This window comes from Nerophis lumbriciformis, linkage group LG16 (genome assembly GCF_033978685.3).
Source record: "Nerophis lumbriciformis linkage group LG16, RoL_Nlum_v2.1, whole genome shotgun sequence".
Lineage (NCBI taxonomy): Eukaryota > Metazoa > Chordata > Actinopteri > Syngnathiformes > Syngnathidae > Nerophis > Nerophis lumbriciformis.
This window is the reverse complement of record NC_084563.2, coordinates 18150754-18171246: the sequence shown is the minus strand read 5'-3', so window position 1 is coordinate 18171246 and position 20493 is coordinate 18150754. Positions and strand designations below refer to the sequence as shown.

The 20493-nt window shown below is 40.8% G+C and overlaps 1 protein-coding gene across 5 annotated transcripts in view; it reads left to right on the top strand.

Annotated features, from left to right (window-relative positions):
• Positions 1-20493, top strand: part of enox2 (ecto-NOX disulfide-thiol exchanger 2) — a 501745-nt gene that overhangs the window by 14871 nt on the left and 466381 nt on the right. The window contains exon 1 of one of the 5 annotated variants that reach the window (XM_072914884.1): positions 2707-3112. The exons of the other annotated variants lie outside the window; for them this stretch is intronic. The gene's annotated coding sequence lies outside the window, so the exon portion shown is untranslated. Of the gene's footprint in view, positions 1-2706; positions 3113-20493 lie in introns of those variants that run through there. 5 annotated transcript variants of the gene reach the window in all.

Below are 20493 nucleotides of genomic sequence, written 5' to 3'. Positions count from 1 at the left end.
ACTTGGCGTGTTGGCTCGGAACCAAGGGGAGAACATTCGCCTCGTTTTCCCACATTCAAATTGTTTCCGCCTACCACTGCCGTGTTGGGAAGAAGTGACATTTCTTCACGGTGGGGACGGTTTACTGGCGAGCCTTATGGAGATTTTAATTAGTATTTTCCAGTATGTGTGGATAAGAAAAGGCAGTTGCTATTAGGGATGTATATTGTTAAGATTTTATTGGTATGATACCATTATTCAATATTTATCGGTAGTAAGGTACTATATGTCATTTGTGGAAATGCATTTTAATTAGCACAAATTAAGCCATAACACCTCCAACATAATGTACTTTAAAGGCCTACTGAAACCCACTACTACCGACCACGCAGTCTGATAGTTTATATATCAATGATGAAATCTTAACATTGCAACACATGCCAATACGGCCAGGTTAGCTTACTAAAGTGCAATTTTAAATTTTGCGCGAAATATCCTGCTGAAAACGTCTCTGTATGATGACGCCTGCGCGTGATGTCACGGATTGTAGAGGACATTTTGGGACAGCATGGTGGTCAGCTATTAAGTCGTCTGTTTTCATCGCAATATTCTACAGTATTCTGGACATCTGTGTTGGTGAATCTTTTGCAATTTGTTCAATGAACAATGGAGACAGCAAAGAAGAAAGCTGTAGGTGGGAAGCGGTGTATTGCGGCAGGTGTTGTGCTGGATAACGCACCCCCGCCGTAGAATGCACCCCCTGACTGTTGTGCCGGATAACACAGCCGGTGTTTCATTGTTTACATTCCCGGAAGATGACAGTCAAGCTTTACCATTGGCCTGTGGAGAACTGGGACAACAGAGACTCTTACCAGGAGGACTTTGAGTTGGATGCGCAGACGCGGTACCGTGAGTATGCATGCAGCTGCGGCTTCCAAACATACGTGCGTGCCGCTACGTGCATGTCACGTACGTAACTTTGGGGAAATATATGTGCTGTATGAACTTTGGGGAGGTGAACGGTACTTTGGGCTGTGGGATTGAGTGTGTTGTGCAGGTGTTTGAGTTGTATTGGCGGGTTATATGGACGGGAGGGGGGAGGTGGTTGTTATGCGGGATTCATTTGTGGCATATTAAATATAAGCTTGGTTGTGTTGTGGCTAATAGAGTATATATATGTCTTGTGTTTATTTACTGTTTTAGTCATTCCCAGCTGAATATCAGGTCCCACCCGCCTCTCACAGCATCTTCCCTATCTGAATCGCTCCCACTGCCCTCTAGTCCTTCACTCTCACTTTCCTCATCCACAAATCTTTCATCCTCGGTCAAATTAATGGGGAAATCGTCGCTTTCTCGGTCCGAATCTCTCTCGCTGCTGGTGGCCATGATTGTAAACAATGTGCAGATGTGAGGAGCTCCACAACCTGTGACGTCACCCGCAAATCGTCTGCTACTTCCGGTACAGGCAAGGCTTTTTTATCAGCGACCAAAAGTTGCGAACTTTATCGTTGATGTTCTACTAAATCTTTTCAGCAAAAATATGGCAATATCGCGAAATGATCAAGTATGACACATAGAATGGACCTGCTATCCCCGTTTAAATAAGAAAATCGCATTTCAGTTGGCCTTTAACATCTCAGGGAAGTGTTTAATCAACAGTTTTAATGTCTTACACGAGTCAACTGTTTGAAATGCGGTTATGTCATCTTCTTGTAAAGAGCACACTGATCCATCACTGTGTTTCTATTCATTATAATTACACTCAGCTGGAAATAATATTTATTTATGGCATGCATGCACAAAACATACCTTTTTTAGAGCAGTAGTGTCAAAGTCAATTGTCAATAGCCCCGGGATGATGTTTGATTAGTATTAGAACCGGCCCACAGGCCACAGCCTTCTGCTGCTGTTTTGCAGGCATCAGTGTTGGCGCTAGGAATTTTCCAAATGTGGGACCCCATTACGTCATACAAATGGGGTCCCACAGTACATTTTTTGGGTCCTACTTTTTTGTAACTGTTTTGAAAACAAATGATAAATGTATGCATTATCATGTTATATCTCACATTCTAAATTGTGTTTTGGAAAAAGGTTGTCATAAACATACTTGATTCATTAAAAAAAAAATAATACAAAAGAAAACACGATTTTATGCATGTATAAATGTATTCAGTTATAAACATTCATTCACTTTCTTCTTTCCTTAAGGGATCTAAACTTTACCGCTGCCGGTATTTTTTCTGTATTTTTATTGTAATATTTTCAGAATGTTTTTGTTATAGTTTTGGCCAAAGTAAGACAAAGAAAACAATTTGAAGTTGTCTTCATTTTTTTTGTTTTAATGCCATTATTTTAATAGTCCGGCCCGCGTGTGCACTGAGCTAAAATGAGTTTGACACCGCTGGGATAGGAGTTGGATGAGGACATAATCCAACAAGTTAGGACACTTTGAAAGCCAATTTAGACCTGGAAATGGCCAGAACGACACGAAAAGACGCCTGGTTTGACCCACCTTTCTTCTAAAATCTAGTCTTTTGATCTCATATTTTTGCCTGCAGTGTCAATACTTCATACATTAGCAGCCAAAAGAAGTCTTATTTTTCTTCCATGCGGCCCCTAAGCTAAAATGAGTTTGACACCCCCGTTTTAAAGGATATATCATATAAATCAATACAATCAAGACTATAAAAATGGGACCCATTACCTCCCTGCTTGGCACTCAACATCAAAGGTTGGAATTAGGGGTTAAATCACCAAATGATTCCCGAGCGCGGCAACCGCTGCTGCTCACTGCTCCCCTCACCTCCCAGGGGTCAAATGCAGAGGGTAAGTTTACCCCCCCTCGTGGTACTTTAACTTTAATTAGCATGTTATTAACAGTCAAATTTATTGTCCATTCTTCACATGTACAAGACATAACTTGACTGGCCTGCACAGAGTCCTGACCTGAACCCGATCGAACACCTTTGGGATGAATTAGAACGGAGACAGAGAGCCAGGCCTTCTCGACCAACATCCGTGTGTGACCTCACCAATGCGCTTTTGGAAGAATGGTGGAAAATTCCTATTAACGCACCCCGCAACCTTGTGGACAGCCTTCCCAGAAGAGTTGAAGCTGTAATAGCTGCAAAAGGTAGGACCGACATCATATTGAACCATATGGGTTAGGAATGGGATGGCACTTCAAGTTCATATGTGAGTCAAGGCAGGTGGCCAAATACTTTTGGCAATATAGTGTGTATGGCGACTTACTTGAGTTTTAAATTTGGAGACGCAAAGGTCCGAGTGTTCCTGAATACAACCTGGCTGGAGGTGTGTTTTTGTTGTGGCTTCTGGCTTAGTTAGCGTAATTAGGGCTGCTGGCTGTTTTAATATTTAATCGGCTATCAGAGCTTTTTCTCAACAAGTTGTATCGTACGATCAGTGCGATTGTCATAATTCCCTGTATCGACCCGATAATTAGATACACAAGTAAGGTAACCCAATCAAGACTTTATGTGCCAAAGGAAGGCCTAAAGATAAGATGGCTTCTGGAGACAAAGTAGTATCCATTATGAATAAAGCTGATCTGGCATCCCACGTCGCTCAATACTTCCACACTGCAGTATCCGTGCCCCGCGGTCTTTCGTTTCCGCGGCGTTCTTCACCGCCAATCTCTGTTCCGTATCCTCGCCGATTCTAATCGTATGTGACGGCTCCTAAAGGTGTGAAGTAAATTAATTTCATAGCCCAGTAATTTAGTGACCGCCATTCACGTTGACATGTAGGCGGGGGGTGTACTGTACCTTGGAACAAGTCATAGGTTGATGTAAAGTCATGAAGAATGATTAAAACGTCTTTGCGACTGCATTCCAAAAACCCCTGTCTTGGATTTTTGCAGCTGATGTTGTATATTGCTACAATACACAGTTAATAGAACTGGAACGCAACCAGTCCTTTTGGATTTGTGCAAGATGAAGAAGAAAGAAGTATTGCATGCTAGGGTTGTACGGTATACCGGTTTTAGTATAGTACCACGATACTAATAAATCATATTTGGTACTATACCGCCTCTGAAAAGTACCGGTCCCCCACCCCCGTCGTCGTCACGTCGTGTAACTGCTGGTTTACGAGCATTGGAGCATGTTCGGCAGCGCACAGCCACTGAGTACTTACAAGCAGACACAGTGTGTAGACAGAAAAGTGTTCCTGAGCCCATGTGGTGATATCCTTTACACACTGATGTCGCTTTTTGATGCAGTACCGCCTGAAGGTCCGTAATCCCATCGCTTACGTGCAGTGATTTCTCCAGATTCTCTGAACCTTTTGATGATATTACATACTGTTGATGGTGAAATCCCTAAATTCCTTGCAATAGCTGGTTGAGAAATGTTGTTCTTAAACTGTTGGACAATTTGCTCACGCATTTGTTCACAAAGTGGTGACCCTCGCCCCATCCTTGTTTGTGAATGACTGAGCATTTCATGGAAGCTGCTTTTATACCCAATCATGGCACCCACCTGTTCCCAATTAGCCTGTTCACCTCTGGGATGTGAAGCATTCCTCAACTTTATCAGTCTTTTTTGCCACTTGTGCCAACTTTTTTGAAACATGTTGCAAGCATCATATTCCAAATGAGCTAATATTTGGAAAAAAATAAAGTTTTTCAGTTCGAACGTTAAGTATCTTGTCTTTGTGGTCTATCCAATTGAATATAGGTTAAAAAGAATGAGCAAATCATTGTATTCTGTTTTTATTTACCATTTACACAATGTGCCAACTTCACTGGTTTGTGGGGTTTGTAATTGTATGCATATTTGTAATAAACTCAAACCGTAACTTCTCACGCTCCATCAGATGGGAACCTGCCAAATGTGCATCCGCAATTGAGCAAAGGCTGTGAATACTTTTGTACATGTTTTATAGGTTTTTGTTTTATACATTTGCAAGATTAAAAAAAAACAGGGCTGCAACAACTAATCGATTAAAATCGATTATAAAAATAGTTGTCGATTAATTTAGTCATCGATTCGTTGGATCTATGCTATGCGCATGCGCAGAGGCTACTTTTTTATTTATTTTTATTTTTTTTAACCTTTATTTATAAACTGCAACAGCTGAGAAACAATAATCAAAATAAGTATGGTGCCAGTATGCTGTTTAAAAAAAAAAAAAAAAAAAATACTGGAAAGGATATAAATGTAGTTTGTCTCTTTTATCCGATTATTAATCGATTAATCGAAGTAATAATCGACCGATTAATCGATTATCAAATTAGTTGTTAGTTGCAGCCCTAAAAAAAATAAAAACATTTTTTTAGACATTATCATTATGGGGTATTGTGTGTAGAATTTTGAGGACAACGTAGAATTTATTCCATTTTAGAAGAAGAAAAAAAAAAATGTGGAGAAATGCACTGTACGTCATGTTGTTTACTGAGGAAATGTCCCCTACAATTTTAATAAACCGGGCCCCCCTGGTACTCTTTCTCAACTGGGTCATGGCTTCGCCGCAACCAAGCCCTCGCCATGACTCAAAGCGACACGTTTACTAATCAGAAGATCAAATCTGCAGCAGGTAGCCAGATGTTTTCCCCCGTCCTCTGAATTCGTTAATGGGATTTTTGTTGTCGGAGCCACAAAACAATAGCACTTTACGGATGATTGCAAACATCTCATCCCCGCTCCCGCCCGGCTCCATCCTTCCTCGGCGCTGTCACTGGTGTGACTTTTTGATGAAAGATAGCTTCTGATTTGCTGCCAAGGCTTTTGAAAAGACTCCAAGCTCTAAAACCGGGATGGCCGGAGCAAGCGAGACATCTGGATAAATGTGCGAAAGGATTTGACTGGTTTTCCTCCCCCGGAGGAAATGCTGGAATCAGATGAAGCGTTGGGAAAAAAAAAAACATTAACTTAAATCCACATGGAAGGGCAAGAAATGCTTATGGATTTTTCTTATTTAGCAAACAAATATTCAAATATTTAGGGCGTAATATTATGAAATGAACATGCCCGAGTGCTTCCTTTCAAGTAGAAGCGTGTTGTTGTATCCATGTTTCATTGAATTAATTAGATTTTGGCTGTCATTAAAGGCGGCGACTGTTTGGCGATGATGAAGATTGAAAGTGTTGCTGCAGTCTGTAAACACAATGTCTTCTTCATTAGACCTCCTTCGGGGTGACAACGTTTGGCATGTGCAAACAGCTGGGGGGGTTAAAAATGTGGTCGGATTTCCTCAGACTGTCTCGTTGTCGCAGAGACAATTTATGAGAGCATGCATCAGAAAGCTGGGAAGATGGAACCTCTCTCGGGTGCGAAAGGGAGTGAACCCTGAATAGATCACCAGGAAAATGGAGTGTCGGGGTCTTATACTGGTCTGGTTGTGCATGGTTACTACTATTTTTAATAACTGCATCATTATTTATACAAAACTCAAAACCAGTGACGTTGGCACGTTGTGTAATTCGTAAATAAAAACAGAATACAATGATTTTCAAATCCTTTTCAACTTATATTCAATTGAATAGACTGCAAAGACAAAATATTTAATGTTCCAACTGAGAGACACTTTTTTTTTTTGCAAATAATCATTAATTTTGAATTAATTGGCAGCGACACATTGCAAAAAAGTTGGCACAGGGGCATTTTTACCACTGTGTGACATGGCCTTTCCTTTTAACAACACTCAGTAAACGTGACCAATTTTTGAAGCTTTTCAGGTGGAATTCATTCCCATTCTTGCTTGATGTACAGCTTAAGTTGTTCAACAGTCCAGGGTATTTTAGGCTTCATAATGCGCCACACATTTTCAATGGGAGACAGGTCTGGACTACATGCAGGCCAGTCTAGTACCCGCACTCTTTTACTATGAAGCCACGTTGATGTAACACGTGGCTTGGCATAGTCTTGCTGAAATAAGCAGGGGCGTCCATGATAACGTTGCTTGGATGGCAACATATGTTGCTCCAAAACCTGTATGTACCTTTCAGCATTAATGGTGCCTTCACAGATGTGTAAGTTACCCATGTCTTGGGCACTAATACACCCCCATACCATCACAGATGCTGGCTTTGGAACTTTGCGCCTAGAACAATCCGGATGGTTCTTTTCCTCCTTTTGTTCTGGAGGACACGACGTCCACAGTTTCCAAAAACAATTTGAAATGTGGACTCGTCAGACCACAGAACACTTTGGATTAAAGACATCATGCAGTGTACTAATATGATCCTATGAGCTCAAAACGTTGACGAAATACAAAGAACCACCACGATAAATCTTTTTAACTTATTGAATGTTGTCTGTCTATCTATGTTGGCCCTGCGATGAGGTGGCGACTTGTCCAGGGTGTACCCCGCCTTCCGCCCAAATCTAGCACCCCCCCAAAACAAGGGACAAGCGGTAGAAAATGGATGGATGGATAATATTATTAATCTCACTACATACAATACAGCTTACTTTGCTATTTAGTATTTATTTAAACCTTATTATCTATGGAGTATATTGTGAATAAATTGAGAACAGGAAGTGAAGAAACGTATTAGCAATTGCTATGTAATTGAAAATGGGTCAAATTACATAAGCTCTGCTTCTTCTTACTACTTTTCGAACATCCTCTTTGTTCCGGAGGACACAACGTCCACAGTTTCCAAAAACAATTTGAAATGTGGACTCGTCAGACCACAGAACACTTTTCCACTTTGCATCAGTCCATCTTAGATGATCTCGGGCCTACTAGCGAAGCCGACAGCGTTTCTGGGTGTTGTTGATAAATGGCTTTCGCTTTGCATTGTAGAGTTTTAACTTGCACTTAGAGATGTAGCAATGAACTGTAGTTACTTACAGTGGTTTTCTGAAGTGTTCCTGAGCCCTTGTGGTGATATCCTTTACACACTGATGTCACTTTTTGATGCAGTACCGCCTGAGGGATAGAAGGTCTGTAGTATCATGGCTTATGTGCAGTGATTTCTTCGGATTTTCTGAACCTTTTGATGATATTACGGACCGTAGATGGTGAAATCCCTGAATTCCTTGCAATAGCTCGTTGAGAAATGTTGTTCTTAGACTGTTCGACAATTTGCTCACGCATTTGTTCACAAAGTGGTGACCCTCACCCCATCCTTGTTTGTGAATGACTGAGCATTTCATAGAAGCTGCTTTTATACCCAATCATGGCACTCACCTGTTTTCCAGTTTGAACGTTAAGTATCTTGTCTTTGCAGTTTATTCAATTTAATATAAGTTGAAAAGGATTTGCAAATCATTGTGATGTGTTTTTATTTACAATTTATACAACGTGCCAACTTCACTGGTTTTGGGTTTTGTATATTGTATGTTATTTTTATTATATATTCTACATGTATTGTTATTTTTAAATATTTTGTATATAAGAATACGAAGGTCCTGAGTAGTCTTGGGTTCAATCCCGGGCTCGGGATCTTTCTGTGTGGAGTTTGCATGTCCTCCCCGTGACTGCGTGGGTTCCCTCCGGGTACTCCGGCTTCCTCCCACTTCCAAAGACATGCACCTGGGGATAAGTTGATTGGCAACACTAAATTGGCCCTAGTGTGTGGATGTGAGTGTGAATGTTGTCTGTCTATCTGTGTTGGCCCTGCGATGAGGCGGCGACTTGTCCAGGGTGTACCCCGCCTTCCGCCTGATTGTAGCTGAGATAGGCTCCAGTGCCCCCGCGACCCCAAAGGGAATAAGCGGTAGAAAATGGATGGATGGATGGACTCTTCTTTTGGCTGCTGATTTATGAAGTATTGACACTGCATGAAGAAATATGAGATCAAAAGACTAGATTTTAGAAGAAAGGTGGTTCAAACCAGGCGTCTTTTTGTGTCGTTCTCGTCATTTCCAGGTCTAAAATGGCTTTCAAAGTGTCCCAACTTGTTGGATTATGTCCTCATCCATCTCCTATCCCAGGAGTGTCAAACTCATTTTAGCTCATGGCATTAAAACAAAAAATAAAGACAACCTCAGATTATTTTCTTTGTTTCACTTTGGCCAAAAATAGAACAAACACATTCTGAAAATATTACAATGAAAGTATAGAAAAAAATATCGGCAGCGGTAAAATTTAGATCCATGAAGGAAAGACGAAATTGAATGAATGTTTATAACTGAATACATTTATATATGCATAAACATGATTTCTTTTGTATTATTTTTTTAATGAATTAAGTAACGTTTATGACAACCTTTTTGAAAAACACAATATAGAATGTGAGATGTAACAGAATAATGCATACATTTATCATTTGTATTCAAAACGCTTACAAAAAAGTGACACCCCAAAAATTAACCGTGGGATCCCGTTTTTATGACTTGATGTGGTCCCTGGGACCCCACTTTGAAAATTCCTAGCGCCAACACTGATGGAGTATTGGTGACTGCAAACAGCAGCAGGCGGCTGTTCTAATACTAATCAAATATCATCTCAGGGGCCTTAGATCATTCTTTTAGCGGGCCGGATGTGGTTGTGTTTACTTTGACACCCCTATCCTATCCAGATGAGAGGCATTATTTATAATATAGAATCAATTTCCACGAGCTCCGAGGCCAGAAAGCAGCTCAACAGCCAATAATAGTGCATTGTTACACAAGTCGCTATAAATAGTTTGTGTTAGCGCTTATAATAACAATATCACTAATACTTGTTAATATTGAAGGCATAGACATCTTATAAGTAGACGCAGCATCGAGCGCTACTGCCTACTGGCACTGACGAGATGCGGGGCCGCCATCTTGGAGTGGTGATCCGCTCCACTCAGTGCAATTCATTTGGCAGGAGCAATGAACTGTCAGCGCATTTCATTTATCTTACCTCACTGAATACCACTGATTTTCACACGTTTTTTTGTCATACGTGTAGCTATGATAAAGGACACACGTTTTGGCGTGTTTTATTATTCATAGTTTGCTTAACAGTAATAGAATATTCTTATATGCTATAAGTGACCAGACGTCCGAGATCAAAACTGGGAATATAATCCCAGAGAAGGGGGAAAAAAACGGTCCGCTATTTTTAAGTTGAAGAAACAATATGATTAGGTTATATATACATACGTATATCCTACATAAACAATGTATGAATAAATTAGATATCTATATACCTTATAGACTGTATCTTTGTTGCTGCAGCAGCAGAGTTTATTCTGTCTTGACACTTTGTATTAATATTTTGTATTACATTCTTCCCTTAAATGATCATGTTTACAGTGATTGTTTTGTATGTATTTTTTATGTATGTCACTTTGGATAAAAGCGTCTGCCAAGTACTTAAACCTAAACATATATAAACACCTGAAAGTCTTTATATCAGCTAAAACCACCAATCTGTTTCACTGGATTCGGAATAAAACCAAATTCTGTCTTACCCAACAATGTTCGTATTTGAATATTGTTACTTGAGGACTTATTCCTGGTTACAATTATACTGTTAAGAACTACTTATACTTTGCCTAAAATGAGAATGCGTGGCGGCTGGTGAATTTTGTTTTAGGTGGGGCTGAAAGTTTGTAAACCAAACCCCTGTAGGGGCGTCATCCTCCCCCATAAGATTTCTTTGTGAATTTTTTTCGCTAACATATATTACCCCCCCCTCCCCTCCCCACACACAATCTGGACCAGTGGTTCTTAACCTTGTTGGAGGTACCGAACCCCACCAGTTTCATATGCGCATTCATCGAACCCTTCTTTAGTGAAAAATATATATATCTTTTTTTACAAATTCAAGACAAAGTTATGTTTTTGGTAACACTTTAGTATGGGGAACATATTCTAAGTAACAAAGATTTAATTTAGAGTTATTTGGACACTAGGGGAACATATTCTAAGTAATAAAGACTTATTTGGTTAGGGTCAGGGTTAGAGGGTTAGGGTTATAATAAGGCCATGCCGAATAAGGCATTAATAAGTAATTAATAATGACTAGTTAAGAGCCAATATGTTTCTAATTTGCATGTTAATAAGCAAGTAATTAATGGTGAATATGTTTCCCATACTAAAGTGTTACCATGTTTTTTTAATGGTGCACAAAATGAACCGTGCATGAACATCACCTTGTTCAAAGAACAAAACCAACACAGTGCATGAACTCACAACAAATTACAAACCTGCAAATCAGTGTGACTTCTGCTGTTGGCGTATCTGTAATACGGCGATAGGGAAAAGTTTTTATTTACACGATGAGTCGGGTGTGTCTTCACCTCCGCCGAACCCCTGAGCCCGACTCACCGAACCCCTAGGGTTCCATCGAACCCTGGTTAAGAACCACTGATCTGGACTGTGGTCTTAACTTTTACCCCTTCATCATTTATTTCAACTTTATTTTATTCAAGTATGACATTTTTAAATTGTATTATTTTCATTGACAAGCAATTCTATTATGGTCATACTCTTGTTTGCTGGCGGCTACGATTTCAGTACTATTGAATATCTTTGCTCCTTCTCAACTCTGTGGTGATATTCTTCTCACAAAATACAACCACAAGTACGTTAATGTTAAATCTTACTTGTGAAAAGTAATCCCCCGATTCCTATTTTCAACAGTCCGCTCATTTGAGCAGGAAAACGCAGAACACCAGCCCGGCATCTTTGTTTTCTACCTGTCAACTGTCAGTTGCCGGCTCCTCATCACCACTTCAAGATGGCGGCCAAATTTCTTGCGTCACAGCAGCCAATGCTGCGTCTACTTATAAGATGTCTATGATTGAAGGCACCAAATGTAAATGGGAGTATTGTTAGTGGTTTTTGGATGGTTATTCAGAGGGCCTTATGGGCTGAACAGAGGACCTCCAAACAACTGACTTTTATTTATGATTATTTACAAGTTAGAATGCAGCAAAAAGCAAAAAAAATATGTATCCGCCGTCTTGTCTCTCATGATTGTGAACAATAGGCAAAATTCCAAATACAAAGTGCTGTTCCCCTTTTAAGAAAGATATAGAAACCGAAATTTTGAAATCAATACACGACAATAATTGTCAAAGTCAAAATTCTTGGCCTTCAAACCTTTGCAAGTACGATGGCGCACTTTGATGCAGTCTGGCCTCGGCGACTGACAGCTGTTTGGGCGAGAACATGGCGTGACACGACGAATGAAAGGGCTTGAATTCCATCTGGCCTGACCTTCTGATCAATACACTCCTTTTTAGTGCCGACAGCCGAGAGAGAGACGCGCTCCTTTTCCAGACTAATAAAGACGACACCAGAGCTGCTCCTGCCGATACTTTTAACACTGGCAATGATTCTCATTACAGTTAATGTTCCTTTGCAAAGAGGGCGGGTCGGGGATTTGGGTTGCCAAATGTTTTGACAATCGTATTGCGACCCTAATCTTTAGGTAGGTCTTTATTGTCATTGCACAAGTACAACAAAACTTTGCTTTCAACACAAACCTGTTCAAGATTAGACAAACAAACCGTGTTACAGAACAGGAACGCTGATGGGTCGCCACAAAGCGCCCCGTAAAAGATGGGAAAAAGGTATACGCTGGGGGAGGATGAGTAAACAAATACAATCTAGACTGGGAAAAAACCTCCATAGCAAAACACATATACATATTACAACATATCGAGACTAGCAACAGAGGGGGGGAGTGGGGGCTACAGTGGCTGGCTGCAGCTCTTCAGGCGCTGCCCATCACCCCTAAGGGATTTGCGTCAAGTGCGTTGGATGTGGGGTTGGGGTATATTTTTGTGGATGCATGTGTATGTGTGTAAGCCTGCCGTGTGTCTCTGTTCCGCGGCCTTAATGTTGTACAGTCACTAGTCCAAAGTCAACAACAATAGGTGTGTGTCCATGCGAGACAAAAAGGGAGTTTGTTGTGTCTTCGCCACACTGTCCTTCGGGAGAGTCTCGAAGCCAGGGAAACAATCCAAGTTGGAATGTTTTGCATGCGAGTGAAAATAAAATTAGCTTTTCACTCTTAAATTGTATATGACTGGTCCTCAAAATTCGTCCTGCGGGGCAGACAGTCCGATGTTATCCAAATCACAAGAGTGTCCACAGTTCTGCCCGCATCCTCCAATCATTTGTGGCAGCTTTGGGGTACTTTGAAGACTGCCAGCGACTTCCAATTTGTCGATCAGGGTTACGGCTGCGGACTTCTTCGGTGTTGACTAGAGATGTCCGATAATAGTTTTTTTGCCGATATCCGATATTCCGATATGGTCCAACTCTTAATTCCCCATTCCGATATCAACCGATACCGATATATACAGTCGCGGAATTAACACATAATTATGCCTAATTTTGTTGTGATGCCCTACTGGATGCATTAAACAATGTAACAAGGTTTTCCAAAATAAATCAACTCAATTTATGGAAAAAATGCCAACATGGCACTGCCATATTTATTATTGAAGTCACAAAGTGCATTTTTTTTTTTAACATGCCTCAAAACAGCAGCTTGGAATGTGGGACATGCTCTCCCTCAGAGAGCATGAGGAGGTTGAGGTGGGCGGAGTTGGGCGGAGAGGGCAGGGTTGAGGCGGGGGTGTAGGGTGTAGCGGAGGGGGGGAAATTGTAGCGTCACGGAAGAGTTAGTGCTGCAAGGGGTTCTGGGTATTTGTTCTGTTGTGTTTATGTTGTGTTACGGTGCGGATGTTCTCCCAAAATGTGTTTGTCATTCTTGTTTGGTGTGGATTCACAGTGTGGCGCATATTAGTAACAGTGTGAAAGTTGTTTATACGGCCACCCTCAGTGTAACCTGTATGGCTGTTGACTAAGTTTGCGTTGCATTCACTTGTGCGTGTGAAAAGCCGTGATTATTATGTGATTGGGCCGGCATGCCCCCAATATTGTTGTCTGGGTGGAAACCGGGAGAAATTCGGGAGAATGGTTGCCCCGGGAGATTTTCGGGAGGAGCACTGAAATTTGTGAGTCTCCCGGGAAAATTGGGAGGGTTGGCAAGACTGGGAGACGCAACTGCTCTGTACTTCTCCCTACGTCCGTGTACCACTCCGTACAGCGGCATTTTAAAAAGTCATACATTTTACTTTTTGAAACCGATACCGATAATTTCCGATATTACATTTTAAAGCATTTATCGGCCGATAATATCGGCAGTCCGATATTATCGGACATCTCTAGTGTTGACCACTCTCTGCCAAATTGATACAGGGGAGTTGTTTCTAACCATCCTAAAGATCTTCTACCGGATCGGCACTTCATGATGCTTTGCCACTCTTGCTGTAAATACCGAAAGGCATGTGGTAGTCCACAGCCTTACATTTTTAGTAGCCCATGGAGCTTCATTAGTCCCTTCTAATTAGTGATCAGCCCCGGAAGGCAAGTCTCTTTGGGGTTATCCGATCCTTCATGTACGCCTCTTAAGATGGTCTCCGCGGAGTATTGTTGCCTTTGAGTTTTTCTCTACCTCCACCCCCCCTTTTCTGTTCGGGGATTACAGCAACATTATCTGCTCATCATTTCAGCATTCAGGGACCACATTTAAAAGCCTTCGCCGTCAGCAGCGGCCGGAAAGGACAGAGGTTGCAAGGGGGCGTTAGCGTGCTCATAATACCACAGAACAAATGTCATGGTCAGGACAAAAACCTAAAAAGGGAAGAACGAGCCTTGTACCTCGTTACGTGGCTCCAGGGACGGAGTCACAGCATTAACATTCACCCTCTGTCTCCGTGCTGGAAAGATACTGGAACCGTTCAATGCTACAAAGATCTCCACTGAATTAGTGTATTCTGACAATTTACCTTTAGTGCCTTTGCTACTGATGTTGTGAGATTATTTAGACCAGGGGTGTCAAACTCATTTTAGATTGGGGGCCACATGGAGAAAAATATACTCCTAAGCAACGCTCCTCTAAGGTGCGCGCCTGTGCAATTGCGCACTGCTCAAGCGTCCTCTGCGCACGGCAAATCAACGCCACGCACAAAATCAAATAAAAAAATAAGCGCATAACAATTTTCGACACGACAAGGACACAACAGAGAAAACAGTTTTCGTCATCATTGTTCAAATATTGTAACGTCTGTCGAGACGCTTTGAGGACATGAATTCCATCGATCACTTTACTGAGCAAAACTCTTTATTGTCGGCAATAAACACATCACCAAAACATTAGTAAAAAAAAATTATATCTAGCAAAAGTGGTCATTTTCTGCAGTACAAACCAGACCAAAAGCAACTTTGTTATATCAACAGCAGCCGCTCGCTCTTTCTCACTTGCGCAAACACATGCACATATGGCACTTAGCCAGTGATGCGTTTACAGCCACACAAAAAGTCAGACAACTTCAACACCACACATAAAGTGTAATTCCAGGTCGTTACACTATGATTTACCAATAAAATGTGTGCTTATTCTAGTGTCATTTATTAGGAATCTTAATTTATAAATATTAATCATGAAATGCTGTTAGTATATTAAATACTAATAAAAATATATTTTTTACAAACAGGAAGTTGCAGGAATGTACACATGATCCCCTGTTTACATCTCATTGTGCAACATGTGAATGTTTTAATGGGAACTAAATGCAATGTCTGAAAGGGGTACAAATTATTTCCAAAGCAGGACCTCCACCCAGATAAACAATACAAGTACACAGTTCATGAAAAACAATATTTTTTGTTTCTGTCATTGTAAGTGGGCCTAAACACTTATATTAGAAAATAACCTCATGGAAATGACTGCTGTCATTTGATTATAATAATAAGAGAATGTTGTCCGTCTATCTGTGTTGGCCCTGCGATGAGGTGGGGACTTATCCAGGGTGTACCCCGCTTTCCGCCCGAATGCAGCTGAGATAGGCTCCAGCGACCCCGAAAGGGACAAGCGGTAGAAAATGGATGGCTGGATGGAGATTTAACTTATTTAGTCAGGTTTGGGACATGTGTGCTGCTGGTGTAGCCACAGTGTGCACGTCTGATGTTGCTCACATGGGCTCCACTGAATGCTCAGGGAGTTTTTGCGTTTGCTCACACACATGAAAAATTAGAGGGAACATTGCTCCTAAGTAAAATCACGGCACGATAACTTAAAAATAAAGACAACTTCAGATTGTTTTCTTTGTTTCAAAATAGAACAATCACATTCAGAAAAATGTACAAATCATTATGGGTTTTTTTACACTTACCTGTTGCGGTTAATAGTATTCTACATTTATTTTTCGTTATTTATACTTTCTGAATAGATTATGTGATAATGTTCATCAGTAATTTTCAATCTGTCAAGATAAAAAAATAATGTAAAAATCAAATTACAGGATGTTATGTAGTTTGCTCATTTTCCTCGACTGCTGCACTAACATCATGTGGTTTATTTTTTTTTTTACATATGTAGCATTATCTACAAATATACAAATAATTGCTATTGCGACATCTAGTGGACACATTTAGAACAGCAGTTTCTTTCAATCAAAAATCTCTGCTCATTTTTATACTCATCCCGCGGGCCGGAAAAAACCTGTTCGGCCGTACGTTTGACACCCCAGATTTCCAATTTTTATTCAATATATTTCCTCATTGTAAAAAGTACACACTTAAAGGCCTACTGAAATGCGATTTTCTTATTTAAACGGGGATAGCAGGTCCATTCTATGTGTCATACTTGATCATTTCTCAATATTGCCTTATTTTTGCTGAAAGGATTTAGTAGAGAACATCGACGATAAAGTTCGCAACTTTTGGTCGCTGATAAAAAGGCCTTGCCTGCACCGGAAGTAGCAGACGATATGCGCGTGACGTCACAGGTTGTGGAGCTCCTTACATCCGCACATTGTTTACAATCATGGCCACCAGCAGCGAGAGCGATTCGGACCGAGAAAGCGACAATTTCCCCATTAATTTGAGCGAGGATGAAAGATTCGTGGATGAGGAAAGTGAGAGTGAAGGACTAGAGGGCAGTGGGAGCGATTCAGATAGGGAAGATGCTGTGAGAGGCGGCTGGGACCTGATATTCAGCTGGGAATGACTAAAACAGTAAATAAACACAAGACATATATATACTCTATTAGCCACAACACAACCAGGCTTATATTTAATATGCCACAAATTAATCCCGCATAACAAACACCTCCCCCCTCCCATCCATATAACCCGCCAATACAACTCAAACACCTGCACAACACACTCAATCCCACAGCCCAAAGTACCGTTCACCTCCCCAAAGTTCATACAGCACATATATTTCCCCAAAGTCCCCAAAGTTACGTACGTGACATGCACATAGCGGCACGCACGTACGGGCAAGCGATCAAATGTTTGGAAGCCGCAGCTGCATGCGTACTCACGGTACCGCGTCTACGTATCCAACTCAAAGTCCTCCTGGTAAGAGTCTCTGTTGTCCCAGTTCTCCACAGGCCAATGGTAAAGCTTGACTGTCATCTTTCGGGAATGTAAACAATGAAACACCGGTTGTGTTATCCGGCACAACAGTCAGGGGGTGCATTCTACGGCGAGGGTGCCTTATCCGGCACAACACCTGCCGCAATACACCGCTTCCCACCTACAGCTTTCTTCTTTGCTGTCTCCATTGTTCATTGAACAAATTGCAAAAGATTCACCAACACAGATGTCCAGAATACTGTGGAATTTTGCGATTAAAACAGACTACTTAATAGCTGGCCACCATGATGTCCCAAAATGTCCTCTAAAATCCGTGACGTCACGCGCAGGTGTCATCATACCGAGACGTTTTCAGCAGGATATTTCGCGCACAATTTAAAATTGCACTATAGTAAGCTAACCCGGCCGTATTATGTGTTGCAATGTTAAGATTTCATCATTGATATATAAACTATCAGACTGCGTGGTCGGTAGTAGTGGGTTTCAGTAGGCCTTTAAGAAATATTAATGTTCTTTTAAACCACTAATGGTAGCATAAGCTCGCCGATGGTGTTCTTGTTATATTTTTGGGGGTTTCAAAAATGTCACTTTGAGCAAGTTGTAGACAACCTCTTTACATGTTATGCTTCAACAAAGGTATTGAGTATACTAGAAAGTGGTTCACTTTGACTATATAGGCGTTCCATTTGATTTTCCATACCATAGCACACCATACCAACTTTATTTATAGATCCCTTTTAAATGGCTTAATTTAAAAAACGAGGTCAAATAAATGTAGGCTCACCAGAGAGTTTAGTGCAACAACGCTATGCAATTATCAGCATCAAGGGTTGGAATTGGGGGTTAAATCACCAAAAATAATTGGTGACCGCTGCTGCCCACTGCTCCCCTCACCTTCCAGGGGGTGATCAAGGGTGATGGGTCAAATGCAGAGAATAATTTTTCCACACCTAGTGTGTGTGTGACAATCATTGGTACTTTAACTTTACATTAGCTAAACCCTTGAGCTTTCAGCTCATCGAGCTTGGCTCTCAAGGTGTTGGGAAGTTAGGTTTTTACAACGCACTACAGCATGGCCACACTAGGTGCCATCTGTTACACTCAGCACTCTAAACCTCTCTTGTTCGGGTCACCACACCAATGAATCAGTGTTCAGTCTGCCGGCTCAGTTCAGTGATCATCGACTCCCCAGCGAATTAGAGCTAGGCAATGAGCTAAAAGCCTTGAGCTCTTAGCTCATCGTCCAGAGCGGCTCCCAGGGTGTCAGGAAGTGAGGTTTATACCACATACTATAACACAGCTACACTAGCTAGTAGGGGTGTCACGACTGATCAATTTATGTAACTAAATTTCAAGTACCGTATTTTTCGGACTATAAGTCGCAGTTTTTTTCATAGTTTGGCCGGGGGTGCGACTTATACTCAGGAGCGACTTATGTGTGAAATTATCAACACATTACCGTAAAATATCAAATAATATTATTTATCTCATTCACGTAAGAGACTAGACGTATAAGATTTCATGGGATTTAGCGATTAGGAGTGACAGATTGTTTGGTAAATGTATAGCATGTTCTATATGTTATAGTTATTTGAATGACTCTTACCGTAATATGTTACGTTAACATACCAGGCACCTTCTCAGTTGGTTATTTATGCCTCATATAACGTACACTTATTCAGCCTGTTGTTCACTATTCTTTATTTATTTTAAATTGCCTTTCAAATGTCTATTCTTGGTCTTGGGTTTTATCAAATAAATTTCCCCCAAAAATGCGACTTATACTCCAGTGCGACTCATACATGTTTTTTTCCTTCTTTATTATGCATTTTCGGCTGGTGCGACTTATACTCCGGTGCGACTTATACTCAGAAAAATACAGTACATTGATCTGTGCTTGGCAAGTTTGCTTTCTGCAAGATAGTTAACGTTCCAAGGGAATCGATCGATTTGATCAACACTAGAAAAAGGAAAACATTGCATTTACCATTTATTTATTTATTTATTTACACTATATTGCCAAAAGTATTTGGCCACCTGCCTTGACTCACATATGAACTTGAAATGCCATCCCATTTCTAACCCATAGGGTTCAATATGATGTCGGTCCACCCTTTGCAGCTATTACAGCCTCAACTCTTCTGGGAAGGCTGTCCACAAGGTTGCAGAGTGTGTTTATAAGAATTTTCGACCCTTCTTCCAAAAGCGCATTGGTGAGGTCACACGCTGATGTTGGTCGAGAAGGCCTGGCTCTCAGTCTCCGTTCTAATTCATCCCAAAGCTGTTCTATCGCAGTGGTGCCCAACCTTTTTGTAACTGCGGACTGTTCAACGCTTGAAAATTTGTCCCACGAACCGGGCGGGATTTGGGGGGAGGGGGGGTATTTTTATATTTTTTTAATTTTTTTTGTCATAAAAAAGTACAATCAGTGTGCTTATGGACTGTATCCCTGCAGACTGTATTGATATATATTGATATGTAATGTAGGAACCAGAATATTAATAACAGAAAGAAACAACCCTTTTGAGCGAATGAGTAAATGGGGGAGGTAGTTTTTTTGGGTTGGTGCACTAATTGTAAGTGTATCTTGTGTTTTTTTATGTTGATTTAATAAAAAAATATTTATTATGACCGGATGAAGTCCTTGGGCTCAAATACTAGTGTGGCCTCAATAGCCCAGCTGTAGTGTGTAGAATGCAGGGAATTATATGTGCATGTGATGGAAGAATGCACTGCACATGTGATGGAGGAATGCACCGTACAGGGTTGAAATTTTACCGAATTTGCATTAAATCAGGTTGTTTTAGCTTATAATCATGCTGCAAGATCTACCATGTTGCATTCCAATGTTTTGTCCCATTAATTCCCATATATTCCCGTTAATTCCCATGGAAAATTTCCAACTTTGAATATTCCCGGAATTTTGCGACCCTAATCATAATTAATTTATATCTAATTCACTTACAAGAAATAACAGTGATATAAGAATAAGTGTCCAGTATCCACTGTTTATTTTAGTCACACTGCTTGATTTTTTTCGCTAAAGCGATACTGAATTGATTTCAACTCACTGATCGTATCATTCTAAAAAAAAATGAGATCGTGCCCGATTCGTACAAATATTGAATTGAATTGTTGCTAAAACAAATCGTTTACACCCTTACTAGCGTCCATTATACTCTCCCCTGCCAATGGAACAGTTTTAAATCTATCTGCTCAGTCC